Source organism: Phyllostomus discolor, chromosome 15 (genome assembly GCF_004126475.2).
Source record: "Phyllostomus discolor isolate MPI-MPIP mPhyDis1 chromosome 15, mPhyDis1.pri.v3, whole genome shotgun sequence".
In the NCBI taxonomy this organism is placed as follows: domain Eukaryota; kingdom Metazoa; phylum Chordata; class Mammalia; order Chiroptera; family Phyllostomidae; genus Phyllostomus; species Phyllostomus discolor.
Genome location: NC_040917.2, coordinates 15,693,656 through 15,700,488, shown reverse-complemented (window position 1 = coordinate 15,700,488; position 6,833 = coordinate 15,693,656). Strand labels below are relative to the sequence as shown.

At 54.5% G+C, this 6,833-nt stretch overlaps 1 non-coding gene across 1 annotated transcript; it reads left to right on the top strand.

Annotated features, from left to right (window-relative positions):
* Positions 1-607: 607 nt before the first annotated feature.
* Positions 608-726, top strand: LOC114512499. Its single transcript, XR_003685806.1, has one exon. It is a non-coding gene; the product is annotated as a small nucleolar RNA SNORA61 (small nucleolar RNA).
* The last annotated feature ends 6,107 nt before the right edge of the window (positions 727-6,833 follow it).

Below are 6,833 nucleotides of genomic sequence, written 5' to 3'. Positions count from 1 at the left end.
CTGAGATGCAACAGAAGTGTGCTTCCCGTGACCTTGAAGGAGGCTGGACCACCTCCCAAGTCAGCCACGAGCAGATGGCGACGTGTGTGCAGACGGCAGAGAAGCGTGTCTTTGGAAAGCTCTTGGAAAATCAGGTCTCCCACCAACGTCGGAAACAAATACCGACATGAGTTCATGCTCTGTGCTGGCATAAACAGTGAGAATCTAATTTTATTCCTGACAAGCAATATTTTTAATAGAAGCATATGAATGTGTGCTTTGTTTTCTCCATAATGTTATTAAGAATTTTTGTTTTCATTTTAAACATTTCATGCCCTGGCTAGTGTGGCTTAGTGGATTGAGTGCCAGCCTGAGAACCAAAGGGTTGCCAGGTTCGGTTCCTAGTCAGGGCACATGCCTGGGTTGCAGGCCAGGTCCCCAATAGGGGGCGCACGAGAGGCAACCACACATTGATGTTTTTCTCCCTCTCTTTCTCCTCTCTCTAAAAACACATAAGTGAAATCTTTTTTAAAAAAATAAACATTTCAGTCAAAGAGCAAGAAATACGAATCTTACCATTTGAGGTAGCCCTAAGCACGCCAATCACGATTAAAAATGTAAAGAAATAACCCTCCGGTTCCCTTTCCCATCAGATCTGAACTCCGGTGTTAGGGTCGTAAGAGGAGGGAAAGTAACAATGAACCTGGCCTCACAGCTCTGTAGCATGTGGGCTGGTTTCGAACAAGGTAGAAAAAAATTATTTTTAAATGTAAAGAAATAAAATCTTCCAGGAGAACCCACCGCATCGCCATCACAAGGATCCCCGAGGCAGAATGTGTTGTCCCCAAGTGGCTCAGCCACGGTGACGATGCTGCACGTGCTGCCGGAGCACCGCCACGCCCCAGATGGAGACGGGGCGGGGGGGTCTACTTCCCCTCCTCTGGACCCTGGGGTGCGGGCTACTCTGCCACTGCCTCCACTAACAAAACGTGGTAGAAATGACTCTTCAGGCCAGGTCCTGAAAGGTGATACGACTTCTCTCTGGCTCGCGCTCTCTCTCTTCACAAGACACTCACCTCCGGGAACCAGCCACCAGGCTGGGAGGAAGCCCAAGGCCCAGGGAGAGGCCGAGCAGTTAGACGAGCTGACAGCCTGCATCAGCCACCTAGCGCAGAGTGCATTAACCTTCCAGTGGTTCCAGCTCCCACCAGCGAGCCCTGCCAGCTGAAGCCACGTGGAGCCGAGACAAGCTGCCTCCCCCAGCCCTGAGCAAGACAGATGTTGTTATGGGAAGACACTGAGTCTGGGGTGATCTGTGATGCAGTGGTAGTAAGTGGACGAGTCCCCGAAAGCCCGGGAGGAAGACCGTGCTGCCAGGATGCCGGTCGCTGCTGGGTATTGGACTGGACTTCTCGACCATGGAGAGGCCGGGCGGCACATGACAAACAGAAGAATCCCAGAGAACTCGCAGCTGTCCTGGCCACCGGGAACCTACAGTTTGGAAGGAGAGTCTGACTTCCGTGTCGCAGGTGAAGCCCCTGACATAGAAGCACATGCCCGACCACGGTGAGCGCCGGACGGCAAGAATCACAGCGTCAAAGAGGCTGGAAGCCCTGCTGACAAACACCTGTCAGTAAAGCGGCCTCTCCCCAGCCAGCACAGCCAGCACAGCCATACTCCACACTCCGGTTGGGAACAAATCCGGCTCTGCTTCTGCGTCCAGACGGCTCACTGACACGTGCATACGGACCTTCCACACGGCCCAGCACCCACAGGCGGAACGGAAAGTTGACAGGACAGAGCACAAACATTTATGTTATTAGCTGGCCCGTGATTTCAGTAAGATTCACTTCTCCAAGGGGAATAGCTTGTCACAGCTCGTGTCACTGGCCAGCAGCAGGGCTGCACCGTGACCGAGCGCACTTGCACACCGGCGGTCTCACTTGTTCGAGACTCACTGGTGGGGAGACGCAGGCCCAGGGAGGCTGTGACTTGCCCGGGGTCGGACAGCCGCCAAGTGGCAGAGACAGGACCGGGACTCGGGCCTTTGGCTCCTCGTCCAGCCTCTGTCCCTGGGCTGAAAGCCGCTTGAAGAAGCAAAGCTTTTCAAATCAAACCTGTGCCCTTGCGCGGGAAGAGCTGACCGATGACGCAGAACAATCACACAGGCTGTTGGCAGAACGTCCCTCCCGAATTCTCACCCCAGCCACCGCGTTCACAAACCATCAGTGACAGGCCAACCATGTTTCCTGCATGTGACACATGCTTCCGCGAGCCTCCTAACGGCACCTGTGCAGTCCACACGAGGCCATTGTCACGGGTCAGCCAATCAGTGACCAGCAGAAGGCCCGCTCCCTCGGAGTTCCCTATCACAGCACCCCACTACCTCTCCCACTGTTTTATTTCAAGAAATGGGTAATAGGAATCGTGGCTATTGACTAAATCCACCAGATGGGAACCCCGCCTTTGCTGTTACACATTTCATCAAACCCCCACGTTGAAATAATCGACAGAGGCGGCGGGGCCGTGGTGCTCCCCCGGTCTGTTTTAGAAGAGCCGTTTCCCACAGTGTGGGTGTGGGTCTCAACGTCACCTCTCATGAGGTAGAACGTTCTGACGGTGGGAAACCGCGTGAGCTCCTCGCAAACGCACATGACGTGCTGCATTCGGCGATCGTTCTGTTTTCTGAGGAATGAACGAACAGGCTGAACTTCAATCTCACCGGCAAACGTACACGCAGATAGAAGGAAAAGGGGGGTGAGCGGGGGAGCAGCAACATTTAAAGCACGGCAGGGCCTTTTTCAGCAAAACGTGTAATTCCACTGTGGGCGTGTTGTCCCGGGAAAGCAGAGGCGTGGGCAGACACTGAGGAAGTGTGGCCGTGGCGTGTGGACGACGGACGAAGCGACTCACTAATGTGGTTTGTTGTCTTTGCAAGAGGCCGGGCGTGAGCACAGAGCCCGTTTACAGAGGGGGCGTCCCGAGGAGATCAAGGCGCTCCGGGCTTCAGTGGTCTTGCCGCTGATCTCTGTCTGGCCGGAAGGAAAATTCTAGTTTCTTTTATTATATCGGTCTTTCTCTCTTTTAGTCTCTCTCTGTCTCACACTCTCTGTGGTTCTTCACACTTCTCTGTGACGGAGATCAGACCAGCTAAATCCACGCCTGGTCACAGACTTTGATCTGACCTTTAATGACAAATGATGGCCTAGGAACTAGGAACACGGTGCTGGTTTCCAGCTGACCGGAGGGGTCACAGCAGCAGGTCCCTCCGTTTAGAGTGACCCCGCCCGGAAACCACCTAAACGTGCGTTCGTCGTCAGAGCAGATCAGCTGCAGCACACCCACCCCACGGATTTCCCTGTCTCCATGAGAATGGATGATCTGCCCGTGCTTGCGACAGTGTGGGTGACTATCGCGATGGTGAACCAAAGGAGCTGGACTCAGAAACAAAACAAAAAAAACAAAACAAAACAGCATGTGAGTCTATTTATAGACATAAACTGCAAACACAAGCAAAAACCAGTCCGTCCTGTTAGAGGCAAGGGTGGTGCTGACCTTCGTAGTGAGTGGTGATCCAAGGGGGGCCCGAGGGGACTTCCTGGGTGCGTGTCACAGTTTATCCCCGCATCCGGGTGCCGGGTGCACATGTATTCTGTTCCGTTTGTGAAAGTTCATCGAGCCGCTTACTTAGCAGCCCTTTTCTGTATCTCTGTTTCAACAACAACAAAAAAATCCAAAAACTTCACTGGATAGATTTTTTTAAATGGTAAGTTGCACAGAGACTTAGCAAATTATAACCTACGTGCATCTGGGACCCCCGACGGGTCGGTCTTGCTTGGTACAAACACAGTCTGACAAAGACACAGAGGCTGTCGAGCAAAGGTGGCTCAGAGGCCACTTTGGTCCTGCCTCCCCTTTCCTCTTGTCCCCTCCCGTGCGGCTCTGCTCGGGGTCTCCTGTTCGCTCAAGTGTGAGCAACCCCGTCTTCCCTCCCCAGCTTGCCCTTGAGCTCCAGGGCCTCGGGCCGTTCCCCTGACTCGCCTCTTCCAGTCTTGCCTACTTCAGTTCCTTCTCTCTCTCATTTGATATTCTGGGCTTCTCCGCTTGTTCTTTATTAAGACGAGGTGAGGTGAAGATACCATGCTATCATAATGAACCTTTGGATAGGGAGGTTTAGGGGAAAAGGTGGAAAGTACAGGCCTTTTGAAAGTCTGAGCTGACGAGGGGAGGCAGCCGTGGGGGATTCAGAAGCCTTGCTGTGTGGAAATAGTTTGTGTCTTGTTTGCTGTAAAGCAGAGGAAGAGATGAGTTTGCTTAGGACCTTTGGGTGAAGGCAGATGGTGAGCCCTGTCCCGGGTCGGGGGGGTGGATTGGAGGGGAGAAAGGGGCGCGCAGTAATACGACAAAGCCGGTGAAAGTCGGAACAGGGTACAAGACCACCAGCACAAGGGCAGACGAAATGAATTTGATGCCCGGGTGAGAGAGGAGCCCTCTTCCAGTTGCCCTCCACGCCCCAGTCCGACCTGTGACACACTCCTCTGTCACTCTCGGCCTTGGCAATCTACCCAAAACAGAAACCTGATGGCACCACTCCTCCCTAGGTGCCTCCGCCCTGTCCCCTGAGTCATCCACTGGGCGAAGCCCCAGCCCACCACACCAGAGTTCGCCCACCTTACAGGCTTACCTGTGGCTCTCCTCCTCCGTCGTGGAACCTGTGGCTTTTCTGCCCAGGACCTGCTTGCTTCTGGGAAGGGCTGCTCCCCCCTGTCCCATGCATGACCATGTGGTTACCTTGCAAGCCGGACTGTTCCTGAGACCTGGGGCCGCAGCTGATTGGCTCTGGGATGGCCACGTGACTAAACAGGGACCGATTTCAGCTCCTTCTCTGAGTCACGCTCTATTACAGCTGGCTGGTCCAGAAATGAACCCCTGGCCCCGGGGAGTGAATTACAGTCTTTCTCCAGGACATTTTGGAACTGGGATGGAAAAGGAGAAATACGTCTCTTCCAGGAGTAGAAGCTCTTGTAGTTCAAGTTTAAGGGTCTTATCTGCCTTGTCTCCTGATGTCCAGAACAGAGACACAGAGAGACCATCGACGGAACAAGCAAGTAGGAAGGAGAGAGCTAAAAAATGCGGGAGAGACAGGCAGAAATTATTTCCGAAGAAAGCAGAGGTCAAACCCAGCAGGGCCTGGGAGGGTTTGAGTTCTCGGTTACATCCATTTCTAAAGACCTGCAGCTCCTCCGAGTGCACCAGACACCCCGTGTCTCATCACACACTCCTGTTCCTCTCACCCAAGAGCCCTGTCACTTCTAAAACGGACTGCTTGCTCCCGATCCCTCACACATGCGGCCCAACGGTGTGCCGGGAAACTGGCCCTCTGGTACCCAAAACAAAGGCCCTGATTCGTGGCACCTATGGGTTGCCTGGGCCGGTATGCTGCCACTCTGGCCAGGTGCAGGCCGCCCAAGGTTTGATGTCTGGAAATTCCTGATTGCCCAGCAGAGGAGCCAACGCCGGCCACCCACTGGGGCCAGGTGTCTCCCCTCCCTGCCTTTGTTCATGGTGTTCTCTTTCGCAATGGCTGCTTTCTCAGTGCTCACTTCCTGCGCCACCTCTTCCAGGAAGCCTTCCAGAGCCCTCTCCACGCTCCCTTGGGTTGCCACCGTTCCTGCAGTCATGACCTGAGGTTGAAGTTTCTGTGACACCTTTGTGCCCTCCAGGCTGCAAAGGTTAGGTTGTGGCCACTTCTGTGGCCCTGTGCCAGCCCACGGGCTCGCTGCACAGGGCCGATGAGGGACAGGTTGGGACAGCTCCGGGCACTGCTGGGCAGGAGACCCCTGGCTGAGACGTGGCAGTGGGGACCTGGGTGGTCCCAGGGCACTGTGGCCGCTCAGCCAGCCCGAGCCCTGGGCCCTGCCTCAGTTTGCGGCGGCCCTGCTGAGATGGACGGCCAGGAACAAACCCACCGACTAAACCCTTGTCAGGCAGAGCCTGGCTGTTACCATGGGAACCGGCAGTGGTCCCGGCACAGCCTCAGCAGGCTGTCTGGGGAGAGCCCCACTCGTGTGTGAGATCAGCCCCGGTGGGTAAACATGCAGGACACTAGGGGGACTGCTCTGTTCCCACACCTGCCTGCTGCCTCACTTCCTCCACACGGCCACGCCAGGTAGTCTGACTTCACGTGGCTCTGTTTTTGCCCTGGCGGGTGTGGCTCAGTTGATTGGGCTTCACAAACTGAAAGGTTGCTGGTTCCATCCCCAGTCAGGGCAACATTCCTGGGTTGCAGGTTCAAACCCCAACATGTACAGGAGGACCGATGGATGTTTCTCTTCCATAGTGACATTTCTCTGTCCCTCTCTCTCCCTTTCAATTTCTGAAAGCAATGAAAAAATGTCACCAAATGAGGATAAAAAAAATAAAGCAGCTCTATTTTCTAAAGTCTTTGGATTTTTAATCATAGCAGCTGCCAAGTAATCACTGGTTATTAATATTTAAATAACCCAGCCTACATTGTCACAAAACTTAATGTTTTATGTGGCTACCCCGGCAGTGCCAAGCGTTTTGAAGAACCGTGACTTTAAGACTGTACTTTCAGGGGTCATTCCTACAGTCTGTAAAGAACCGCGACTTCGCCTTCCTGTCTGCATGTGCCTGTGCGTAGGTCGGGTCTGCCGCTCGCTCTCCGTCCATATTCCTGGGCGCCCCCCTCCCCACGTGTCAGGACCAGGTTTTCTCCCAGAATGCTCGCGTGGGTCGATGCCAAAGGGCCTCCTCGGGTGGCGTGGACGGCTGAGGGCCTGGCGGCCAAGGAGCCGGGAAAATCGGCCACTCGGGCTCGTTCTTGCCTCCAT